The sequence below is a fragment of the Petaurus breviceps genome, unplaced genomic scaffold (assembly GCF_028583685.1).
Source record: "Petaurus breviceps papuanus isolate PSGF00001 unplaced genomic scaffold, PetGlider_PUasm1.0 188, whole genome shotgun sequence".
In the NCBI taxonomy this organism is placed as follows: Eukaryota; Metazoa; Chordata; class Mammalia; order Diprotodontia; family Petauridae; genus Petaurus; species Petaurus breviceps.
In genome coordinates, this window is record NW_027185804.1 from 10,359,274 (window position 1) to 10,385,713 (window position 26,440).

The 26,440-nt window shown below is 41.4% G+C and overlaps 1 protein-coding gene across 2 annotated transcripts in view; it reads left to right on the forward strand.

Annotated features, from left to right (window-relative positions):
- The window catches only part of NAV2 (neuron navigator 2), a 464,415-nt gene that overhangs the window by 2,934 nt on the left and 435,041 nt on the right, over nt 1-26,440 (forward strand). The gene's annotated exons all lie outside the window — the stretch shown is intronic.

The following is a 26,440-nucleotide window of genomic DNA, read 5'->3' on the forward strand; positions in this document are numbered from 1 at the left end:
TTGTTCAGGAGAAAAGGTCAGCACCCTGAACCTCAAAGTATACAGGCATAATTATCAAGACAGAAACATCAAGTAGACAGATTTCCAAACTGTCCAACCATTACATCCATACCCAGTCAACATCTGGGTTTCCACATTCTGGGTTTTTCAAAGCCGGGGGACTCTCAACAACGGCTTCCCAGAATTCAGATCAAATCACAGAACATTTCTCAAAGTGAGTCCCAAAACAAAGCTACACATCAGGGCTTATATAGCCTTCTCCTGGCTCAGAGAATGTAACAACCTTATTGACCCACTGGCCAATCAAAAAGTATCTACTGAAAAACAAGCCTCCCACCCCAGGCTCCAGGTGCACGTTAGCCTAGGGGCAGGGAAGATCTTTAAATCTGCATTTCCATTACACTTAGCAACTGCTTTTCCTGGGTCTTGTGTTCTACACTCTTCAGACTCTGCGATCTGGTGACTAGCCTTTTCTCAGACTACCTATTGGCTTCAGGCACTTCGCTGGCTCTCTCCCATTCCTGGAATTCTCTCCCTCCCGGCCTCCCTGACTTGTGTCAAAGTACAGCTAAAATCCCACTTCCTCCAAGAAGCTTCCCTTGATCTTCCTCCTACTACTGCCTTCCTTCTGTTGATTATCTCCAGTCAATCCTGTCTATATCTTATTTTCATAGAGTTGTTTGTATGTTATCTCTTCCTATTTTGAGTATAAGTTTCTTGAGAGCAAGGATTGGATTTATTTTTGTTTGGGTTTTTTTTGGTTGTTGTTTTTTTTTTTTTTTTGCCTGTCTTTGTATCCACAGAGCTTGGCCCAATGCCTGACATGTGGTAGGTGCTTAATAAATGCTTGTTAACTCACTGACTTGCTGTATCGAATTATTACAACACAGAAAAAACTTAGGGGACATATACCGCTTGTGCTCTTGGTTACCCCTCCCACCATTTTCATTCCCCGCTATGAGGCATCACATAGAAACTGGCTTACTGAGGTACACTCACCTTGTTGCTGGTACTTTATCAGCTTACGTACACTGTTTGCCATAAACCTGGAATGGATGGAAACATATAGAGGCAATCACCTGTGTATCTCCCTTCCTGCTTTGGGCTACCTCCACAACCTATCTATCATCTTTGGAATGCTAAACGTTATCTGTGTCCCAGATTCCAAGAGATGGAAAGCAGAAGAGGGTAGGTTTGAGTTCAGAGCATTATAGCAATAGCAGATATGTTCATCACACTGTACCCCTCCATACTGGGGTGACAGTGAAGACCTCTATACCTCTGTATCCTTTCTGGCGAGCATGCTTTCCTTATGTGTTTGCGTAAACTGACTATTAGAAACACATACTTTAGAAGGCATATTATTGTTCTGTAACCAAATTAGGCTCGAAAGTCATACGTGCTGTATTGGTTAGTATGTCATACATGGTAACAGTTATTTGAACCTGAGAATTTAAGTAATAGTATGGAACAAGATTGTATGGTTTTCTCCAGTGTTGTGAATTGTGATGGTGCCATTTTCTTTCTCAGCATACTTTTCATGTCATAAAGAACAAGATCCATTGGCATGGTCTTTGAAATGGGAAGTGGTTTGCTCATCTTATGGATTTGGATGAACTCATGTATACTTGCAGCCCTTTGCTTCATTTGTCCTTGAGTACTGGGTGGTGTAAATGGGAAGACGTTGGGGTCAGCCAGAATGGTGACTTGGGGCAACGTCGATATTCAAGAGAATGTCAGTCACTGAGTTCAGTAAGCATTTGTTAAGTTCTTACTATGCATCAGGCACTGTGCTAAACATCTGGAATACAAAGAAAGGTAAGAAACAGTACCTGCCCTCAAGAAGCTTATATTCTAATAGAAAAAACAATATATAAACCACTAGATACATACAGGATTGCTATAGAGCAGATGAATAAAAACCTCAGAAAAAACAAAGAATGGGAAAGGCTTCCTGCAGAAGGCAGGGGAGGATTTGAGCTGAGTCTTTAAGGACTTTAAGGAGATTAGGAAAAATAAGGAGAAAAAGTGGTGTTTGAAATTATTCATACCAAGGAAAGTTGTGTTGTTGGTTTTTTTTTTGCTTTTTCCTATAATCAATGTATATAAACTCCTGACTGAAAAACACTAAGAGAAAAATGAATTCTGGATTAGATCTGAGCTGCCAGTCTTTGTTAGGTGCTCCTTGGCTGTATAGAAAAACCTTCAATTGTCAGGATCCTACAGCAGCTCAGTACCAAGGTACCAAAGATGCCCCTGAAAAGAAGGAAGAACTCAGAAGATGTCCTCAAAGACTTAGCTACTACTGACCTTCTAACACAAAGTCATTGTTGCTAGATTTATTTTGCACTTTGTGCTTATGAACTCAACATAGGGATACACAGATTGTTCTTTCATATACAACCTGAGAGAATTCAGTCACACAGGAAAAGTCACCCAGGTAAACAACGTCCCCAAAGAACCTCTGGGCTTCTCCACCCCAGAGAGGCTTCACCTACCTGGCTTGCATCTTTCCCTTCTGACATAATCAACTCTACAATATAAGAAACCTTTTAGAATCCAAGTTCCTTGAGGGCAGGGAGTGTCTCTTTGTGTCTCCAATGTTCTGACTGTGATTGATACTTGGTAAGAACTTAATAAGAGCTATTTATTCATGGAATCAGTCAGTCCAAATGTTTCTGATCTCTGCTTTTGGCTGCTGTCAACTGGCAACCTCAGAGGGGAAGAAGTCTTCTTAAGAGACATCCAATTTTTGAGCTAATCAGAGTTCATTTTTGAGGGGAAAAAAACTTTGTGATCTGTTCTCTCCTGTGCTTAGAATACATGGCTTCTTCATCTCTAGCTTTTAAAATCTCTATCTTCTATTAAGGCTCAGGTCAAGTGCCACTTTCCCTTATTCCCTTAGAGGTTCCTGGTCTCCTTCACATTATCTTGAACTTACTTGTGTGTGTAAGTGTTATGTAAACTCCTTGATGTCTACAGGTGAATTGTTGGGGACTCTTTGTCTTTATCTCCACCATTTCATCAGTCTGCCTCAGTTTTCTCAATTATAAAGTAATATTAGCCTCTCTCTACCTGCCTGTGGTGAGGGTCACATGATATAAGATTTGTGAGTACTTAGCACAGTGCCTGGAATATAGGAGATTCTTAATAAATGCTTGGCTGTTTCTTTTCTTCCTTCTGTCCAGAACCTAGTATAGTGCCTTGTACCTTGTAGTTACTTAATAAGTATCTGTTTAATTAAATTGAGTGGTTGGTGTCCTCCTTAGGGCTATTGGCAGCATTTAAGCCCTTCTTACTCCATTACTTCTAATTATCAAAGCCACCAATCTTATCTGAACTTCACTTCTTCTCTATGTGTTTCATCCAACCCCACCTAAGACCTTACGTACCAAGTCATGTGAGAAATCATGCTTTGGATTTTTCCGTTTTGTCCTAATAGAAGTCACCTGGGGATTGTCTGGGTAAAGTCTCACTAGAGCATTTCACTGTGGCAGCAGGAAATACCAGACCTGACCACCTTTTGTCCTCTAGTTACTCATCTTCCTGTGAAAGTTTGGACTTCTTTGGAGCAATTCCCAGTGGAGCAGGTGCTGGATCCGGAATCTTCTCGTAGGTAGCTCCTCCTTACCCTCGATTCAAACTGAATAACTAGTGGGACATAATGAGGACAGAAGTAGCCTGGGATGATTTCAGTAGAGAATGTAAAGCTTAAACTGCACTTTGAAAAATAGCCGGGATGTAACCAGGCAAAAAGCAAAGCTGAAAACCAGCGGTGTTTGAGACCATTTTTTTCTCTCCTCCAGTTTATTAAAGAAGGAACCCAAACCATTGTGATTGATGTCAAGAGGGATAGGAGTCACATAGCAAGGAGGACTGATGTTTAATCACTTAGGGAACTGAGGAAGAGAAAGAAAGAGAAGGAGGAGGTCAAAATGGTTTGCCTGGGGCCGAAGGGGTGCATTGTGGAGGAATAGAAAGACCAGAGTTGAAGGGAGAAATGTTAGCTCTATCAAGTAGGTTATTGTCTTTCCTAGTCTGTAGAAGTAGAAAGGAAGGCACAGGATAAAAATGAGCTAAGTCCATATAGTGTTCAAGCTGCATAGCACTAGGGTCCTAACATTCATCTGACCATCACAGACTTTGGCCACTTCAACCCTGTGTCTATAGGAAATGCATACATTCCCAGGGTCAGCCACTGATGCCAGATGCAATTGTTAATGCATATTTGAAAGAAAATGGCCTCAGAAATGTACATTCGCCATGGCATTTTCATGACCTGAATGACTAGTGGGATTCACATTGCTCTCCATGCTCCAGACATCTTTCATATACCATAATTCTTTGTCCATGGAGTAGGTAGGAGCTCCCCAAATCAGAGAATGCAGAATCACAGAGTTTGAGAGCTGCCCTGGTCAAACTGAAGGGAAGGGAATCCCCACTAAAACATACCATTGGCAGTTATCCAACTGCTACTTGAAGTTCTCTAAACTGGGGAAAACCATCACCAATTAAGGAAGCCTGTTCCACTTTGGGAGAGCTCTAATTTTAGTAAGCTTGTCCTGATACCAAGCCTAACTTGTCTCTTCGTGACTTCAATCTGTGACTTCTGGTCCTAGTCTCTGAAGTCATATTGAACAAATTTGATCATTTTTCCACATGGCAGCCCTTCACATAATTAAAGACAAGTATTTTGTTTCCCCCCTTGACTCTTCCCTTTTTCAGGATAATTATCCCCAGTTCCTTCAACTGATTCTCATGTTACATATTCAAGGTCCTTTGCCATACAGGTTACCCTACTCCCAAAATTCTCCTTAAGCTGTGGTGCCCAGAACAACAGCCCAGATGATGTCTTATGATGGCTAGCACACTGAGAGGATCACCTCCCTCTCCTGGAAGTTATGCCTCTCAGTGCAGCCCCAATTCAAGTTTTTGACTGCCACAGCATACTACTGACTCATACTGAACTTTCAGTCCAGATTAATATGCTGGATACAAGGAAAGGAATGAATGAATGAATAATAATAACAACAACAGCTAACATCTATCAAGCACTTTAAGAGTAGCAGAGGACTTTAAATAGCCTTTCTCTAGTTTCTTACTCTGTAGCTTTTCTTTAGGGTCATCTAACATGCTCCCTTTCCATCAGAAATTCTGATGCCTTCAATTTGTCTCATAGTCACCACCACCAAACAGCTGTACAAAAAAATCAAGTCTCTCTACTAACTCTATTAATGTGTTTTAAGCCCCATGGTGGAATAAAGTAAAAGTCTGTTCCTTTTTCTCTGGGAGAGATCTGGGAGATCCCTATTGGATTCCTTTTCTGGCATCTTGTGACACCTGGACCTTTCCCCAAGAATGAATATTTATAGCATTGGCTCCCTTCACCTACAGCATAAATTGTAACCATGTGCAAAGAATTGTTTTAGAGACAGGTTCTGAATTAGCCCAGAAATCTCTGTCCAGAAGACTGCAAGATAAGAAACCGCCGAAGGCTGTTTGAAGAGAACTATTAAGCTCCCCCCCTCCCTTTTTTTTTGAAAAAAGCAACAGCAAAAAGGATATCTTTAGTATTTTCCATTTTTAGGAGCTGGTTGGTGTTTAAATTAGGCTCATTTCTTAAGAAAGTAATTAGAGGTGATTGAAATCCTCCGTGGGTGTTTCAGATGTTTAAAATAAAACTGAGGAGGCCACTGGGAAGAAAGCTTCAAGAACGCAACCTGTTGCAACTTGGCACCATTGTGTTTTGATTAGAACTCTTCATCATCATAGTTGATTATGGGTTTGATTAGTGCATTTTTCTGCTGTTGTGTTATTCCCTTTCTTCCATTTCTCAATCCTTTAAGGAGGAGGTATAGTGTGATTATCTGCCAATATGTTAGTATGTTTATAGTTTACATATTATTTCTTACTATATTGGTTAATTATGAGCCTGAGCAGAGGTTTCTTGAGGGGTAATTATATCCATATTATGTAGATAAACATGAGAGGTGGCCCTGGTATAATGGGTAGAAAGTTAGCCTTAAACTCATGGGATGGCCTGGATTTAAGTCCCACTTCTGACCCATATTTATAGTGTGACAATGAGAAGTCACTTAATCTCTCAGTATCTCAGACAATGATCTAAGCCTATAAGTTACAGATGGGTTGCTAATCTATGTTGATGAAGATTTGAGACTTGGAGCTCACCCACAATGATGAGGTGAAAGTTCTGGACCCCAAATATAGATAAACATATGCACATGACTCCTACATATGGAATATCTCTAGGTAATCATAAAAATTAAGGGTCTGGTGGAAGCCATTAGGTCCCAAATGTAGATGTCAAGACACCTGGTTTCATAACTAGGACTCACCAAATTACTCTCCCACATTGAGCAAATAATTAAACATCTCTGTCTCTTGTTTTATAAGATGTGATAGCCGAAGGGCAATGCAAAGACACATAGTAGTTATAAATTGGCTACAACGTATTAATAATGAGAAGGTACACTTGCGAAGTGGTATAAAAAGACAGCATCAAAGACATGTACGTTCTCTCATTATCAAAGACTTGTATAAGGAGGTGGGCCAGTTTGGGAGCCACAGTGAGGGATTGTGTATCAGTGAACAGCCTGAGTTCTGCCCTTGTGTCCAAGAATTATGAAGAGAACCCAAAGGAATCCTTTGACACGTAGTGTAAGATGGACTGAAACTGAAGTGAGGGGGAGAGGTTGTAGATGAGCTGAAGTCTGTGCCAAGGTAGAGTGCCCACATTTGAAGAGATCAGAGATCAGAATTTTGGAATAAGATGAGATTGATTGTATACATTTAGAAATGGACTTTTTTCAATCATGTCTGACTCTTTGTGACCCCCATTTGGGGTTTTCTTGGCAAAGGTACTGGAGTGATTTGCCATTTCCTTCTCCAGCTTATTTTATAGATGTGAAAACTGAGGCAGAGTTAAGTGATTTGTCCAGGGTCACACAGCTAGGAAGTGTCTGAGGTCACATTTGAACTCAGGTCTTCCTGACTCCAGATCTGGCACTCTATCTGCTGCAACACCTAGTTTCCAGAAAGAGACTTTAACCAAACATTTGTTTAGTCCTTGACACTGTTGCAGAAGTACCCACCAAGTGGATGCCCATTTGAAAAACATTCTGTTTCTAAGGGTTATTCTAACATCACTGTTCAACCTCATCACTGGTCATGTTAATACTACAGGCTCCTGTTTCACAGAATCATAGTTTTAACTGGAAGAGACTGTCATAGATGAGGACATCATGGACCACAATGACTAAGCAACTTGGCCAGGGCCATACAACTATTATATGGCAGAACTGGGCCTCAAATCCAGGTATTTTGACTATAAATTTTGTTTTCCCAACATCCTCACCCTAGAAGAACAAATGTCAAGACCATCTACATTTGTACCACAACAGGAGGAAGGAATGGGGTCTTTTCATCAGGTAAATGGGGGCATAAATCTGGGAGAGAAATCCTTGTCGGGGAGAGATCAAGGTCAAAGTTCAGCACCCAAAATAGATGGTTTCTGCAGCATACTGACTCCTTTTGTAGGCTCAAACCCAGCTGTCACCAATCCAGTTGGCTTGTGTTCTTTGAAGAATCAACTCCAAAAACAGACTGACAAATCCTGGGAAGAAAAGCGCTGCCCTTCAAACCCAAAAAGAGACAAAAACAGACTAGATGGACCCTACATTAAAACAATCTCACCAATTCAAAGTAAATTCATTTTCATGGAAAAGAACTTGTGTGTGTGTGTGTGTGTGTGTGTGTGTGAGTGTGCACACACACATGCACTCAGGTGCATCCTCAAGCACTTGGGTGAAAGGGGAACTCAGGCAGATGGCAATGCCAAGAAAAAGGGCTGAATGGTGAAAGGATTCTAAAACACCGCTTTGTATGAATAGGATACTATTGATTAGCTATTGGACATATACAATAGGTATATTACATATTATATAGATACATGGTAGGTTAGATAAATCTGTACACACATATACAAGGAGGGAGGAATTGCTGCTCTTTCCAGCTTTCTGACAATGTTTTGTTCTGGGATTGAAATTAAACATGAGCTGAAATTCTAGTCAAATTTATCAGCTTGCTATTCACCTCCTGTTTCCATACCTTTGCACAGGCTGTCCCCCATGCCTAGATTGCCCTCTCCTTTAGCCCCAACCTCATGAAGATCTCTGGTTTTCTTCATGACTCAACTCAAGTGTCACCTTATACCCAAAAAGTCCAGTCTGATCCCCTCAGAAATACGAAGTGGATTGATGTAAAAAAAAATATATATATATATAATATATATAAAACATGTTTTATATAAATATAAAATATAGCTATATATAGGATATATAGAGTATATTATTACATATATATAGTAGAGCTATATAATATAAATAATAGGTATATCTCTATGTTACATATATGTTTTTGTAGTTCTATAGTAGATATAGAATGTATCTTTCTATTTAGACATATAGAGTAGGTCTATTATGTATTATATAGATATATGATATAAATTTATATAGTGTATATAATATATAGTTTATAGGTATATAGTGTACATGTATGTAGTATATATACCGTGTTTCCCCGATAATAAGATACTATCTTATTAATTTTTTTGGAAAGAAAACCACCAGAGGGCTTATTTTCAGGGGAGGGCTTATGTTGTCCTGCCTCAGCTCTCCTCCGCGGCACTGCTCTCAATGGCACCAGCAAGCAAATCACTGGGGAAGAACAGGATGACGCGCTCACTGCTGCAGCTCTGATTGGATGCAGCTCGGAGCACGGCGTGCGTTTCACCCAGGGGGGAGGGGCACGGTGCATACAGAGGGTACCGTAATGTAGCGTGTAGAGCAGGGGATCACCTTCACTACAGTAGCAATCTCAATAGGGCTTATTTTGGGGGGAGGGCTTATTTTAGAGGAATCTTACACAGTAAGGGGAGGGCTTATTTTTGGGATAGGTCTTATTATCGGGGAAACACGGTAGTATATATGTTTGTATATAGCATATGTATGCGTGTGTGTATATATATATATATAGTGTATATATGTATGTGTATATAAACATGGTTTAATCCACGCAAAGTTGGGTTATCTGAACCCAAGGACAGAATTTAAGAGAAGAGGTTCGATCAGAAAGCAGGTGAAAGTGAGGAAGATTAAGGCTTCTATTTCCTGTGCATTATTGGCATGGAAGACCAGGATTAAATTCTAAGACTCCTGGAAATTTGTCATTTTATACTTGGTTCTTTATTGCAACCCTCCTTTAAGGTACTAAGTAATGATATGATCTAACTAGGGGCAGCTAGGTGGCGCCATAGTGCATAGTGTGCCAGGCCCAGAGTCAGGAAGACTCATCTGAGTTCAAATCTGCCCTCAGACATTTATTACCTGTGTGACCCTGGGCAAGTCACTTAACCCTGTTTGCCTCAGTTTCCTCATCTATCAAATGAACTGGAGAAAAAAATGCAAACCACTCTAGTATCTGTATCAAGAAAACCCCAAATGAGGTCACAAAGAGTTGAACATGACTGGAACGACTAAACAACAACAAAAGATCTTTATAGTTTATTTTTAAGTGTACATGTTTTCCATCAGGTGATTGTCAGCGCCTTAACTACAAAGCTTTTTTTATTTTTGTTTTTGTGTCCTCAGCTGAAAGTGTTAGAAATAGCAATATAGTAGGTATTTAAGAAATGCTACTTAATGAATGACTGAATGAAATAATTTGTTCATTAAATAAATACCTGTGGTACCATAGACCTGCTGTACATCTGGGTCCTCCATTTTTCTTCCAAAAGAGGCAGCTCAGTAGCACAGTGGATAGAGCTCTGGGCCTGGAGTCAGGAGGTCCTAAGTTCAAATTTTACTTCAGATGCTGTGTGACCCTGGACACATCACCTAACCTCTATTTGCCTCATTAAATAAATGTAAAATTTATAACGGTAAAATGGGGATAATAATAGCACCTACCTCACAAAGGTGAAAATCAAATAAGATAATATTTGTAAAAAGCACTTATCAGAGTGCCTAGGAGTTATGTAAATGCCCTTCCCTTCTTAAAAGCAAGTCTTAGAGCCTGCTTTCTTGGCTCCCTCCCATGGCTTACTACTTTTACCCTTCTCCCCCAACCTGGTTTTCTCATCACTGAATTTCCAAGTCAGGAGGAGCCCCAAGATCCTCCCCTGTCTTCTCCATCTTCCTCCTTGAAGTCAATAGATCATTTTTCTTTGTTGGGTATTTTAAAGGGTTTTTATTACTAGTAAGTAAAAGTAGGTTGAAATAATGAACAAAATGTAAAATGACAAATTTCCAGGAGCCTCAGAATTTTATCCTGGTCTTTCATGCCAATAATGCACAGGAAATAGAGGCCTTGATCTTTCTCACCTTCACCCACTTTCTGATTAAATATCTTTCCTTCAATCCTATCCCTGGTGTCAGATAGCCCAGCTCTGCCTTGGCCAAGCACTTGGATTGGTATGATTATATAGATTTAGAGCTGAAGAATTTAATGTGATCTCTCTCTCTCTCTCTCTCTCTCTCTCTCTCTCTCTCTCTCTCTCTCTCTCTCTCTCTCTCTCTTTCTCTCTCTCTGTCTCTCTCTCTCTGTCTCTCTCTCTCTCTTTCTCTTTCTCTCTCTCTCTCTTTTCTCTCTGTTTCTGTCTGTCTGTCTCTCTTCTCTCTCTTCCTACCTCTATATATAATGTATATATCTATATAAATATGTACAATAGGTATATTTTATATAACATATACTACATAGATATATAGAAGGTTACATAGATAGATCTGTATATGTATGTATATACAGTTTAATCAGGCAACATCCAGCTTCTTTATTTTACAAATGAGAAAGCTTAGACCTAGAGGAGTTCAGTGACTTACCCAAGGCTACACAGGTAGTAAGGGTATTGTCATTGTTTGTTTCTTAAGTAGGATTCAAGTTCTAGGTTTGGAAGGGACCTCAGAGACCATCTAGTCTGATCCCAAACCTTAGACCTGGTATTTGAACTCATGTCCTCTGACTCCAAATCAGTGCTTTTACCCCCCTGTACTATGCAGCTCCCCAGTGAAAAAGGCCATACAGCCTTGGCACCAGCATACAGCCACCCCCTCTAAACTATCTGTGGCATTACCCTTCAGGTAAATGAATGCCTAGGATACATCTCATGCCTTAGACCTTGTCCCCATGAAGGCCACCTCCAGCATCATTGCTACCACTTGTTTCACTGGTTTCCCAAGGGAGACTAGCATACACGCCATGCAAACATGGCAGATAGAGGATGCAGTAGATAGAGTGTTGAGCCCAGACTTAGGAAGACCAGCCTTACTAGCTGTGTGGTCTTGAATAACTCATCTATCCCTTGCCCCAATTCCCTCATCTGTAAAATGATGGTATAATAGTGCCTACCTCCTAGAGTTGTTGTGAACATAAAACGAAAAGCACTTTGTAAACCTTGAAGTCCTACATAAATGCTAGCTAGTGTTACGTAGCTAACACATTTATCAAAGATCTTAGTACACATGGGGACATTCTCCTACTAACAGTTGTATCTCTCTATATAACACTTTAAGGTTTATAGATACATTTCTCACAAAAATCTTCTGAACAATTTTGTATAAAAATCATTGCAGATGAGGAGGAAGATAGCTAGAGAGACAAAGGTCACATAGCAAGGAAGTTGGCAAACCTAGACTTCAGCCTAGGATTCTAAAGCACTTATTCTGCTAGCACATGCTGGGTTTTTTACCATGCCTGGTGCATAGTAGGTGCTTAAATGTTTATTGATACTGGCTGTAGTCCTTTTCTAGGGATAATATCATAAGGTCATAGGATTTAAAGAACTGGAATGGACCTTAATTACAATTTGGTCTAACCCCCTGACTTTGTAGATAAGAAAACAGGCCCAGGAGGGTTAAAATTGTTTGCCCAAGGTCTAAGGGCAAAGAGTAGCAAACTATTTCAAGCTGATTTAGATTTGGTTTGGCAAGGCTTCCAAGTATCTATACCCTTCTAGAATCTGCTTTGGAGCTGCTGACTTTGGAATGGTAATTCTTCCCTTAATCCCTCTGTTTCCCCAATAATTTTCCCCTTCCACCCATCCCCCAATGCCTAGCACCAAACTTTGTACTGTCCTGCATGGCAGTGACCTCCTGATTCTTATTCTTGATGGCTATGGGCTCCTCTGATGTCTTCCCCTCACCAAGGCTTCTTGGATAGTATAAATTCCTTATTTGGTCATCAACTGTCCTCCCCCAGACTTCCTACTTTCTGTACCATCCTCTCAGTCACCTCCAGGGACCTCTCATTTACCTCCTTCCCCTGTCCTTGAGGTCTCTACATCTGCAGCCCCTACAAGGTCCTAACTTGTCTTTGACTCATCCCTACAGTTCTCTACAATTTCACAATAGAAGAATACCAGCCTGAACAGTAAATTCTACTTAATTTACTTAAAAATGTACTTAAAAAAAACACAGACGTTTCCATTGATGAGAACAGAATCCTAGCACTATACCATATCGTGAAAAATTGGTTTGAATATTTTCCCACCAACATGACCATTGAACCAACCATCACACACTGAGACATAATCAAATTGTACCCATTTACATGGTGACTTTGGATTTCTTCCACCCTTTGGTCAAAGGAGAGAAAATTCAGCCCCGCCACTTCCTAGACAGAGAGCAACACTTGGTAATGAATTAAAGCTTTTGTCAATGCAAGATAATAGCAAGTTACATGGAGATTTCTCAGGAAATTTATATCACCCACACAAACCCCAAAGAATGACTCAGGACTGGTTGCCTCTGATTCCCATGAAAACAGTCCTGGTCTTGTCATTGAGCTATTTTACAAACAACAGCCTGAAACCCCAGTGTGTTTTGTCTTTCCTTCTAAATGTGTGCCTTTATACCTTGGGCGACCTTCAGTCTGTGCCAACCCTACAGCCTCCAATGTGGGAGTAGAAGATGCCATGGGAACATGGGCTAGAAGAGTTCCCTCAGTGCCTAACTCCTGAGTTCCCACTCCTGAATATTTGGATCTTGGCTATTTTGGACATCTCTGAACAAAATCATTTACTTATTGCCTTGGGGGTTAATTGGAAGTGCAAACACACATGGGAGCTAGGAGACTTGGCTTGTAGCTGTGGCTCTTGTTAATTTACTGCATGAATGTAAGCAGATCACTTAACCTCTTTGGGGCTCATTTTCTTCATCTAAAAACAGGTAGGAGGAGGCACGGAGTAGATGAACTGTAAGATCTTTTCCAAATCTAACATACTGTGATTCTTCATATTTACTAATAAGCACAAAAGGAGTCCCAAAAGACTTGGGGTACTTTGTAGTTGTTAGGGTTCAATACTGCCCTAAGCCTTTTGGGTTGTCCTTCCCTTCATAATCGAAGAGAACCAAATGACATCACTATGTCAGGTCGGTGTAGCTTGTCTGACTGGCTGATCAGACCCATATGATCTCAGTAGGCTCTACCGCCAGTCCTGTATAATGACACTGTTCTAGGCACAGAGGGGAGGTCATGAAGAAATATAAAATATGGCCCTTGTATTCATAGAACCATTCAGTCTTATATGAAAAAAGCAGAGAACAGTACCATTGGGCCCAGAGATGCTGTGAGAATGTGAGATCTAGATAGTAGGTGCAATTCAGTTCAGAGTAAGGAGAAATAGCGATAGGTTGGTGTGTTTGGGAGTGGCTTAAACGTGGATCAGATGCATAAGTAAGTCTTGGGGTATGATTTGCTTGAGTGGAGAGGAGGTGGGAGGCTATTTCAACCAAGTGAGAGAAAGACTAGAAAATGCCAGCAGAGCTCGCCTTGACGCACTCCTCTGGTCTCTTCATACTGCCTTAGATGAATAGAAATATCCTGTCTTCTCAGAATGTCATCACCACTTCCTCTGCCTTGCTTCAAGAAGCCCTTCTTCAGCCTCATTCATCCTTGTCTTTCTCTGAGCCTCCCTGCTGGTTGGCCTGTCTTTTCTATGGTGCCCCACTTGGCTTTCCTCATCCTGCTGCAATCTGGGAATGATTCTTTTCCCTGTAACCTACTCTTCCTGCTGCGACCCAGGGTACCCCGCTCCTACCACCCTGACAAGAGCCTCCCATGTGTCTGACAGCTGGATGGGTTCCTCTCACATCCTTTTTCAGCTTCTCATCTGGCTCAGCAGAACGCCTCCATTTCATGCCCATTCCTCTTTGATTATTTTCAGGCCTGGGAGTGACGCATGTTTCTACCGCAGTTTGTTGGCCCCAAACACCCCAAAGCTGTCAGCCTTTCCAGTTTATGAACCACTTGTCATTAGCCACTCTCTCTCTAACTGGACAGGACCCTCAGGGAGAAGAGGTCAGTATAGGGACAGCTCCAAGGAGTTCATACCACTCAGGCAAATAAAGTATAACTAATAAATTCACACTTGTATAACATTTGAAAGTTTATAAACAAACCTGTAAAGTAGATAATATAAACATTATCGCTGTTTACAGGTGAGGAAACTGAGACTCCAAGGTCACACAGCCCTTTCTTCCTATCCTATATTGTCTATTCTAGTCAATCTGGTCTACCCTGGAGTAGTCCATCTCCCAACTCAATGCCTTTACCCAAGCTGTTCCCCATGTTAATGTGCTCTCTCTCTCCCTCTCTCTGTCTCTCTCTCCCTCTCTCTGTCTCTGTCTCTCTCTCTCTCCCTCTCTCTATCTCTCCCTCTTTTTCCCTCAAAGCACAGCACAGGTATCACCTTCTACTGCAGACTTTTCCTCATCCCTCCTCATTTCCTTCCCCTCAAGATGCCCCATCCCCCTGAAATTACCTTGTGTTTTTTCTTTGTTTATGTAGAATATACTTTCATTGGAACATTCTACTCCATGCCCAGTAGAATATAAGCCCCTTGAGGTCAAGGACTTCTTAGTTTTGGTTTTTTCTTTGTATTCCCAGCACCTGACCCAGTGATATAACAAATGCTCCTTCAGTTGACTGAACTGTCAGAGCCAGGATTTGAGCGCAGGTCTTCTGATTCCCAGACCAGGGATCTTTCTGCTGTACCAGCTGTCTCTCTGTGGAGTTAAAATAATGCAGTGCAGTCTGGGAATTATATACAATTCCCTTAGAATTGCTCTTACTCTGGGATCTGAAGACCCCTAGATTTCAGGGCATCTGTGAACTTGGATCAGAAAAAAAGACTTACATCTTTCTTTTCACTTCACTCTAACTGAAATCTAACATTGCCTTCAGTTACTGAAAAAAATATCCTTCTGAAAAGGAGTCTGACTTTACCAGACTGCCAATGGGGGATACCAAAAAGGGTTAGAACCTCTGCCATAGACCAAGGAACATTAAGAGACTCCTTTAGCTTCAAGCCTATTCATTTGTCCATCTAAGATATAGGCAGGAGAGAAGGGGAAAAAATAGGAAAGGAAGGGAGGGAATGCTTGCTTCTATTATTGGGTGTTCTACTCTGAGCAGCTTGGCAATTTTAGAAATTATAAACAGCTTGCCACTAAATCATTTTCTCCTCTTTCTACCAAATGGAGCCAGACCAGTTTCCTTATTATCATTATCTCATACAACTTTGAATTTGGAACAGTAAATTGAATGAAAAAAGTTAGCACCCTTCCTAGAACCAAGCCTGCATGCCACATCCCTTTGCTGGTGGGTGGGGCTGGGGGCAACTGCTACCTTCTGATTCCCTCAGATGTAAAAAGTGTGACTCGGAGAAGCAAGGAAATTTGTAGAAGGTCACATAGCAAATGAGATGCAGTGACATTGACATGAACTTGGCTTAGTCCCATGCTGGGTTCACTAGCATATGTCTTTATGTACTTAAAAAAAAGAGGACCCAGTTTAGTCTCCACTTTGGAGTCCATTATCAGGAATAAATGACTATCTGGGCCATGAGAAAATGGGTTTTTATACTGCAGAGTTTATGGTTCTTTCTGATCACTCTTTTATTCCCCAGTTATTACAGGTCTGGACTTGTTTCTTTTCTGGAGCAAGAAGCAGAAATAAATATACATTTGACCCATTCCCTAGAAATGTTTACCTGGCTAAAAATACTCTAGCTGGGTCTTATTTTTAGAGGGATTTATATTCGAAGTATATAAATTGCCAACTTTGATGTGTATTATTAGGCATGAACTGTTCGTACATTTTATAACAGGAAGCTTCTGGTTTTCCATTGAGGAGAACTGGAACTTGGTCAGAAACTTGCCATTTGAAAATTCCTAATGTTATAACTCAATTGCTGTCTTCCAAAGCATTTTGTCATAGACCTTTAGTGATTTGGCCATTGGATGACTGGAAAGCCATCAGCTGCCTCTGAGTGTTCACTGAGTCTACTTTGGAGATCCTGCCATGTTTTAAAGAAGGTCTCCCCTAACTTTTCTCTCCATAGGCTTGTGATATTTTGCAATGTGTTGCCTTTGGATTGGTCTGTGATCAGACATGGTACTTATTTTAGAGCTGGAAGAAGAGAAGAGACATCAATAAAATAATACTGAGTGGAAATACATTTTGTGGTTTTAAAATATCTGCCCTGGTTAGGAGAAATTGTGTGTGTGTGTGTGTGTGTGTGTGTGTGTGTGTGTGTGTGTGTAAATCACTTTCAGTTTTCTCTTCCAGACAATTGGAAATTGGTGATGAGAAGGAAGCTCAGGGTTAGAGGAATTTGCTACCTGCCAAAGCCTCCCATTCCATTCTTGTGGACAACTGTGAAATCTGTTTCTTTGTCACTTACAGCCCTTGGTTCACTACCTGGTTTTCTCCCCACCTATCTGAATGCTCCTTCCTAGTCTCACATTACCACAGGATTTTGGATTTGGAAGGCACCTTCAGCAGCCATACAGTCCAACCCAAACCCCACAATTGGTCCTGCAGCCTTTTCTTGAAGACATCCAATCCAAGGAGGGGGATGTTGTACCTCTTAAGGCAGCCCAATTTCATTTCTGAATAGCTCTAATTGAATAGCTCTAATTTTCTGACATAAAGCCAGAATTCGTCTTTTTGTAGCTTTGGTCAATTTCTCTTGATTCTTTCAAACAGAACAAGGCTCCTCCTTCTTCCACACATCAGCATTTCAAATTTTTTTTTTACCATGGCCATTATGTTTTCCCTGGATCTTTGCTTTTTCAGTGTATGTATCCATCAGTTCCTTCAGCCAGCCCTCATATTCCATGGGCTCAATCTCCTTTACCATCCTAGTTACCCTCCTGGGGTTGGAAACACTCCAGTTTATTGATATCTGAAAGTTCGGCTTCTACAACTGAACATAGTGCCCCCAGTGCTCTGACTAGGGCAGGGAATGGCAGGACTATGACCTTTGTCTCTTGTGCTAGTTCATAATTCTGAACCTGTAGGCATTTCTACCTCCAGAGCAACATGTCCAAAGCTGAATTCCTCACCTTCCAACAAAGCCTGTACTCCTTCCCAACTCCTGCTGATGGGATCACCATTGTTCCATTGTAACCTCAGGGTCTTCTTTGGTTCTCTCCCTTTGGCATGACTCAAATCCTGTTGAGTCCACCTCCAAAACTTCTCTCACACCTGTATCCTCTCCAGTCATACTTCAGTCTCTAATAATAACTTCATCACCTTGGGCCTGGACTATTTTACTAGCCAATTAAACACCACCTCCCCCCACCCCTTCCCCAATGCTAGGTGACACAGTAGAGAGGGTGTCAGGCCTGGAATCAGGAAGATCTGAGTTCAAATCCGTTTTCAGGCACTAGCTGTGTGAGCCCAGGCAAATCCCTTAGCCCTGCTTAACCCCAGTATCCTCATATGTAAATTGAGCTGGAGAAGGAAATGGCACACTACTCCAGTATCTCTGCCAAGAAAACCCCAAATGGGGTCACAGAGAGTTGGACAAGACTGAAACAGTTGAATAGTTAACCCCATCTTTAGTCTGTTACCCATCCTCTGACATCTTCACATAACTGCCAAAATAATCTTCCTAATGCACAGATCAGATCAGATCATCCATATTATTCTTTTTACTTTCAGCCTTCAGTACTCCCAATTTGAGGGCATCCATAATATGGTTCCAACTTCCTTTCCCAGATCTATTTAAAACTCCTTCATGCTCTTTAGATTTTAGCCAAATCACTCTTTGCTAATCTTGCTTCCCACTCCCCCCATTTACTGTGTTGACAAAGCTTGGTATGTATGGCTTGAACACTTCATCTTCCCTGAAATCTCTTTCCCTTTCAGATCCAGCTTTGGTGCTACCTCCAGGTAAAGCCTTTCCCAATTTCCCCACTGAATGGGATCTGTCTTCAGATTTATGCTGTGCTCCATGTCTGTTCTTTTCCTTTGACATCATTACATTCTGCTTTGGGTTATAATTATGTGTGTGCATGCCCTACCCTCCATTTGATTGTAAGCTGTCTGATGGCAGGGGCTGAATTGTTTTTTATCTCTGTACATGCAGATCCTAGCACAGTGTCTTCATGTCTAGACATTGTTATAGGAAATTCCCAGGGAGGAAACTGCCTCAGCCATTGCCGTTCAGTCACTGTTCTGTCTTATAGTATTAGGGGGAGTCCTGGGACAATGGGAGGTTAAATGACTTACCCAGAGTCACACGGAGAAGGAGGTAAAGAGGTAATACTTGAAGCTAGGTCTTCCTGACCCTAAGGCTGACTCGCTTTCTACTATACTGGACCACATTTTACTTTGCATGTAGTAGATTCTCAGTAACTTGTTTATTGAATTGAACTGGTCCTGGGACCAGTAGAATAAGTCTACCACCTTTTCCAATTACCAGCCCTCCAGGTACTTAAAGGTAGTGAGCCTGGCCTCCTCTAATTTTTGTCTTCTCTAAGCTAAGGGTCCCTAGTTTCATCCACTGTTCCTTCAATGGTGTGGTTCAGAATCCCCTCACCATTCTGATCACCTTCCTTTGGGATGCACTCCAACTTGTCAACTTCCTTCCTAGAATATGGTTTCCAGAATTGAACCTGGTGCCCAACATGTGGTCTGAAGAGGACAGACTCTAGAGGGACTGCAACTCTGTTCTGAACAATATTTCTCTTAATGCCACTTAAGACAGCTTTTCTGCCTCCCACTTGGCACCATTGACATCTATTAAGCATGGAGTCCCCAAGACCGCTAAAATGTGTATCTCATTCCAATGCTTAGTGTGTGTGTATGTGTGTGTTTTAACTCTACCATATTTTAAGCTTCTTGAGGACCAGGACCATGTCTTACTTATCTTTAATTGGTCTCATCACCTAGTACCATGTGTTGTATGCATTAAGTGCTTAGTATATGTTGACTGAATTCATTTGAATTGAATACCTCCACTCTTTTCATGTGATATGTTGGTTGTTTTTCCTCCTGCTTTCTTTTAAAATTATTGTTGGGAGGGATAGCTTGCTGGGTAGGTCAAGGGGAAGGAAGGATATATTTAGAAATGAAGGTATAAAAAACAAAAAATATTTTGAAAATAGATTGTAAAAATTGAGCACCACTGGAGCAGAATCATGAAGTGGTTGAAATCTGTCTCATTGACTTTTTGAGGTGCCCCTTTCTCTTTAAAGTCAACATCATTCATTCATTCATTCATTCATTCATTCATTCATTCATTCCCCCCTGCGTAATGGAAAGCCAAAGGATACTCCTGTCTAAAAGGAATGGGGTATTCCATCTAGTCCTTATGGAGCCCTATGATGATGGAAAATCCAGTTCCCCATTGGACTTTGCCTCTGTGCTAGATTGTTGTGTGCTGATGGAGGTTGGAGATAATGACATCCTTCAGTTGGGTTGACAGTGGACTATGGTTGCCATTAGCCATTAAATCCTTCGGAGATTCTTTGGTAACAGCAGGCAGTAGTCATTGTTTTCTGATTAGGTGCCACTTCCCAAAGTCCTTGGATGCTTTGAGCTCTCCTTTCCTACCTCCTGATTTCAGACAAACGTTAGGCTGACACTTCTTTGAAAAGATGCTTCTTCTGCTCATATCTGCATTCCCCACAAGTCTGGCCATGTGGTGATTGTGCCTTGTTCTATCCTCAGTTGTTTTTGGGCGACCACAACTCCCCCTGAGTGTCTGGAAAGGGTTACTAAAATTACTTGGGCCTCCTCCCTGAAACATCTGGATCAGAAGTTTTTGACCATTTTTGTTTGTTACCGACTCCTTTGGCAGACTGAGGATGCCTATGGACATCTCAGAATACTGGTTTTAAATATGTGAAATAATACAATTACAAGGGAAATCAACAATACTAAATATATGTATATATATATATTCATGTATATATATTTATATATGTATACATACATGTGTGTATATATGTACATATATATATAATATAATATAAAATCCAAGTCATTGGCTTCCAAGTTAAGAACTTCCAAGACTAAGATGGAAGGGGAGGAGACCAGGTACTCCTACTGGCATTACTGTTCACTGGGAAGGGAAAAATGTTCCTGCTGAACGTGTCTGTTATTCTAAAAAGACTATGTGAGGGGCGGCCAGGTAGCACAGCGAGTAAGAGCACCGGCTCCAGTGTTGAGAAGACCTGGAGATCGAATCCCGGGCTCAGACACTTAGCACCCACCCAGAAACACCTGGCCATGTAACCTTGAGCAAGTTACTTAACCCCAATTGCTTAGGGGTGGCCAGGTGGCTCAGCGAGTAAGAGCACCGGCTCCAGTGTAGGGATGACCTGGATCAAATCCCGGCCTTGGATACTCAGCACCACACCCACCACACCCAGACATAACTGGCCGTGTAACCTTGAGCAAGTTACTTAACCCCGATTGCTTTAAAAAAAGATAAAAATAAAAAGATTATGTGATTTAAAAAAAATTAAACTATTTTTAAATTGAATTTTTAATTTTTTTAAAAGGCTTCTGTAGCATCATGGAATCTCAGGGCTAGAAGGGGCCTCAGGGGCCACCTAATTCCACTAATAACTGAACAGGAATCTATGTTCTATAGTATCTCCAGAAAATGGTCATTTAGGCTCTTCTTTGGGGGCTCCCAGTGATAGGGAAGTTTTTCCTTCTGTTAAGTCATTGTTTCTTTTTCTTTTCTTTTTTTTTTTTTAAGCAATTGGGGTTAAGTAACTTGCTCAAGGTTACACGGCCAGGTGTTTCTGGGTGTGGTGCTAAGTATCAGAGCCCGGATTCGATCCCAGGTTATCCCGACACTGGAGCCGGTGCTCTTACTAGCTGTGCTACCTGGCCGCCCTAAGTCATTGTTTCTTTATAATTGCTACCCATTGGCCCTGTTATTGTTGTTCAGTTGTTTCAGTCACATCTAACTCTTTGTGACCCCTTTTGGGGTTTTCTTGGCAGCAATACTGGAGTGCTTTGCCATTTCCTTCTCCAGCTCATGTTACAGATGAGGAAACTGAGGCAAACAGGATTAAGTGACTTGCCCAGGGTCATACTGCTAGTATGTCTGAGGCCAGATTTGAACTCAGGAAGATGAGTCTTCCTGGTTCCCAGGTCAGTGCTCTATCCACTATACCATCAGCTGCCCACTCATTGGCCCTAGTTCTGCCTTTTGGGGCCCAAGAAAAGATGTCTTAATTCATCTTCCACAAAATGGTCCTGAAGATATATATTCAGTGTCTTCTTCTTCTTGTTTTTCCTTTTGTAAGCTGAACACCTGAAATGCTTTCTAATATTTTCCAGGTATTTTAATAGCAGGTGTGTCTCCACACCATAGAGTTGATCTCTTCTGGACTTCCTGCAGCTTCTCAACAGCCTTTCAAATGTGGCACCTAAAGATGAGCCCTGTCCTTCCCAAGTGACATGCAGATGCTAGTGTAGCTTCCTCAATGTCTCCTCTCTTGCTCTGGACAATACGCCTTCACTGACTTCAACCAAAATTCAAATTCATTTTCTATTGCCCTTGGTGGTGCCTCTTACTAAGAATAGGACCAGTGAGCAAGCTTTCATTCTGCTGAACCAATTTGATTCATTTCAGTTCAAGTCATTTATTAAATAAATGCCTATTATGTTCTAGAATGTACCTACATTTTATAGAGGCAACATTTCCTCAAACCAGAATGTCATGAAATGTTGGCTCTGAGGCTCGTACTTAACATCTGAGCCATTTTTGAAAACTTCTGTAACAGTCTGAGCTGTTTAAAAATTGTTGGCATGGTCACTGATACCATAGAAACCACTGCTCAAGCAAGGAAGCTTTCTCTACTCAGCCAAAGCTAGGCTGCTCCAGGATGAAGAAGATTGGGTAATGTGGGAGCAAGCTTCATTTTTAATAGCATTTTTACCAGGATAAAATGATAAGATCATAGGGGTCAGGAGGGACTTTGGAAATCATCTACAGGCAGGCCCATTATCCTACTTTTACAGATGGTGGAAGTGAGGTCCATTAAAGAGAAATGACTCATTTCGCTGCTTTGTTAGGGTCACGTGCCTAGCTCTAGCTCGTGGCAGAGGGAGATAAGAACCCAGGTCTCCTGACTCAAAGTTCAAGGCTCTTTCCACGACACTACCAGGTTATCTATGGGAGAGAGCATTTGGAAAGACAAAAGTGTGATTCAAACATGAGTCAATAACGGTAAATGAAAATATCATTAGAAAATAAAGAGACATTAAGTTATTCTTTTAACAGATATTTATTGATCTCTGATTATTTGCATAACATAGGTAGTGTGGTATATTGAAGTAAATTTAAGATACCTTTCATGGCTTCCAAGAAAGCTAAATAACCATAAAAGACAGTGGATGATAAAATGTCAAATGAATGGTACAGATACCATGTACTACAAGAGCTCAAAGGCTAAATTCATTCTAAATTATTTTATATTATATTATATTAGTTATAAATTCGTTATGAATTTATATTATATTCGTTATAAATTCATTGCAGAAGGCTTGGTGGTGGAGAGAGCTAAGTTGTGAATAATGTTTTGATTTTATTTTACTTTTTTGTTGTTTTGATTTTAAAGAGAAGGAAGAAGGACATGTAAGATTTTAAAAGAAGCCAGTGTGGTAAAGTGGAAAGAGGATTGTCTGGAGTCAGTAGGCCTGGGTTCAAATCTCACCTCTGATAGAATCTGGTAATGTGGGGCAAATTACTCCACACTCTGGGCCTCAGTTTCCTTATTTATAAAAGGTTGACCCAGGACTACATGGCCTCTGAGGGACTGTCCAACTCTAGATCTGTGATCCATATACTTCATGGATTTAAGCTAAAATTAAAAACTCTTGATTTTTCCTTTCTTCAGCATATAAGTGTAGGCAGTATCCCAGGGGGACTTTGGACCTAGTTTACTTGGGTTCCTAGGAAAAGGCCAGTCACTCAATGCTTATTGACTTGACTTCACATTGACCAGATTCTCCCATTGCCCTTTGGAGAATTCCACCCTATCTCCCATTACCCTGTAGGTAATTTAGTCTCTTTACCCGGGTCATTTAATCCATAGCACCAGGAAATAGTGGGTGATCTTTGGGAGATGCACACATATGTTTTCTCGAAGAAGTAGGTGAGAGACATTTGGAGAAGTACAGGCAATTAAACCATTCCCCATTATTACAATGCACCCTGAGTAATAATATAGTAGTAATGATAATAATGGACAACCTTTATATAGCACTCCAAGGTGTGCAAAGTGCTTGACTTATGAGTCTCACAACCACCCTATGACATAGCTGATATTATCATCTTTATTTTAAAGATGAAGAAAATGAGCCTTAGAGAAATCGTGACATGTTAGGTTGCACAGTTACGAGATTGGAAACTAAATCCGACTCCCTGTCTAGCTATCTAACCACAGGGAAGGGGGTTATGGCTGTCTCCTTCAGATGCACCACCTTTCAGAAGGTGCTTTGGCCCCTTTATCTGACTGGGTCTAAATTTCTTGACCTTGAAGTTGGGTAGGTGGTCCACGTTTTTATTCATGGAGTTTGGGATTGTAGAAATTGGTTATGTTGAGTGGGGACTCTAGAGGGAAGGGAAGCATTCCCTGACACGTGTGTCCACACCCACCCACTCACAGCAACACCCACACAACTCAACATACAGGTTTAGAAATTCTTTGTTTCATATATCCATGCACCCAGAGGCTGTGTCAGAGGCCTTATTATAAATCACAGATAATGGCAACAATGGAGATTTGTTATGAGAGATAATTATGAAGTTAGCTCACCACAAAGCATTATCATCTCAGCAATTTCGGCTTTAGTCTCTGCCCAGGACTCTTGTGATGCTCTGAGTCATTCCTGGAGAGGGGTGGAGGCCAAAAGCTCTGACTATCTACTGACCAGTGCCATCTGCTGGACCTCGCCCTCCTTTCAATCCTCCTTTGATCTCAGGAAACCAGAGCCCAGATTAAGATGCCACCAGCTTCAGAACTGGCAGGCAGATGTTTGGAATGAGACCCTAAGTAAAGTGGGCAGGATTGCACAATGGATATCCCCCAATCCTGCTTTCTCACTCATTTCCCACCTTCAGGAATTACTGCCCTGTTTTTCTCAAGCCTCCTCAGCCCACATCTCTCAAGGTGCTGCATCCCTCCTCCTCAGAAGGGAAAGTATGTGATCAGACAGTAACTTGGTGTGAACTCATTTGGTTACCCTTTTCCAGGGTACCTTAGCTGACTCCCAGCCCAGCACTCTTAGACAAAGGGAAAGCTTTCTAATGAAGGAATTTTAGATCTTATGGCATCTGGATAGAAGAAAAAAATTTTAAAAATTTATTTATCTATTTTAAATTTATGGAATAAATCAAGCATTTCCATAACATAGTATAAGAGAGGAGAAATTTTGAGAAGGAGTAAGATGTGGATAGGGCCATTTTGAGCTCCTACTTGCCCTTCCTAGCTCCCTACTTTGTCTGTTGGTAAACTTGGGCCTGGATGTATCCTCTCCTGAAATTGAAGGAATAAGAACTGGTAGGTACTAGAAAAGTACCACCAGGCTTTGTTCCATGCCCTGGACTGGGGTGATTATGAACTGCTTTCCCTGTTTTGTACTCTAACCTAAACCTCTGGGGAAGAGGTGTTATGCATGCATACACACATACGCACATTAACATCATGGTATGAAGAATTGTGGGTGGAGGGAATGGCACTTAAAACCCTTAGGGGAATTGCACCCCCAAATTTTGCTATTTATTAGGCACTGACATGGGAATCAACGTAAGACTGAGGAGACGTGGCTTTATAGAAGATTGTCTGGGAAAGGCCCAGAGAGTTTAGTAAGCTGCTAAATCAATATGGGGACAAGAAGGGAATCTGCCAGAGCCTCCCCCCATTCTCCCCCTTCTTGTACCCCCCCAAAATGGGATTCCATGATCTGCAGAGATGGCAAAGGCCTCTACTTTTGCCCAGCAGGGCCTGAAAGCTCTGCTGTGTACTTAGGTCCCCTGGATGAAGTCTTTCCTAGCCTGGTTTTGGCGCCTTCTCATATCCATGGCAACACAACCTCCAGATTCTTCAGCCGAGTTGCCAAGTGAAAGGGAAAGCCTGTCAGCCTGAGCATCTGGAATAGAGAGCCCTGTCTGAGGTGATGTGGGAGGGGTTGTTGGGGGGATGCAGACCTTACAGACATTCCCTGCCCTCTGAGGGCTTACAGTGCAGCTAGACACAAGACGATTTCTTTTGTAAAGTTTTCAGAATGTCTGGGTTGGACAGAGCCTCAGGAACCATGTGCTCTAACCCACACCAGAACAAGAATTCTCTTTTGTTTGAAGACTTCCAACGATGAGGACCCTGCTACTTGTGGAGACCATTCACTTCCAGAGAGTTCTCCTGTTTGAAAAGCTTTTCTTCCATGGAACTAGCCCTGTCTGCCAGGTGACCCTAGATGACACAGCTTCATTGTTACATCCCATCTGCCATCTCACAGACATGCTCCTACCTTCCACTATCCTACCTTCCCCAAAACAAATCACTCCTTTCTGAGCACCATTCCCCTCTGTTCGAATGTGAGGACCTTGAAGTCTGGGACTGTCTCCTTTTTAAAATATTTATAACCCAAGAACTTTATAAATATTTTCTCATATGATCTTCAAAATAACCCTGGAAGGTAGGCGCTGTTATTATCCCCATTTTATAGCTGAGGAAACTGAGGCAAACACAGGTTAAGTGACTTGTTCAGGGTCACATAGCTACGAAGTTATCTTAGGCTAGATTTGAACACAGGTTTTCATGACTCACAGCCAAGCACTCTATCACTCTACACCACCTAGCAGCATCTATAAGTGCAGACTTGGTAAAAACTTAATGAATACGTTTTTATTTATTCATCAAACACAAATCTGTCTCTCTGCAGCTTTCTTCCATTACTCCTGGTTCTCCCCTCTGGAGCCAAGCAGGATTAGTTTAATCTCTCTCCCAAGGGACAGTGCATCAAATTCTTGAAAACGACTTTTGTTTCTTCTTTCTACCCCTACACACACACACACACACACACACACACACACACACACACACACACA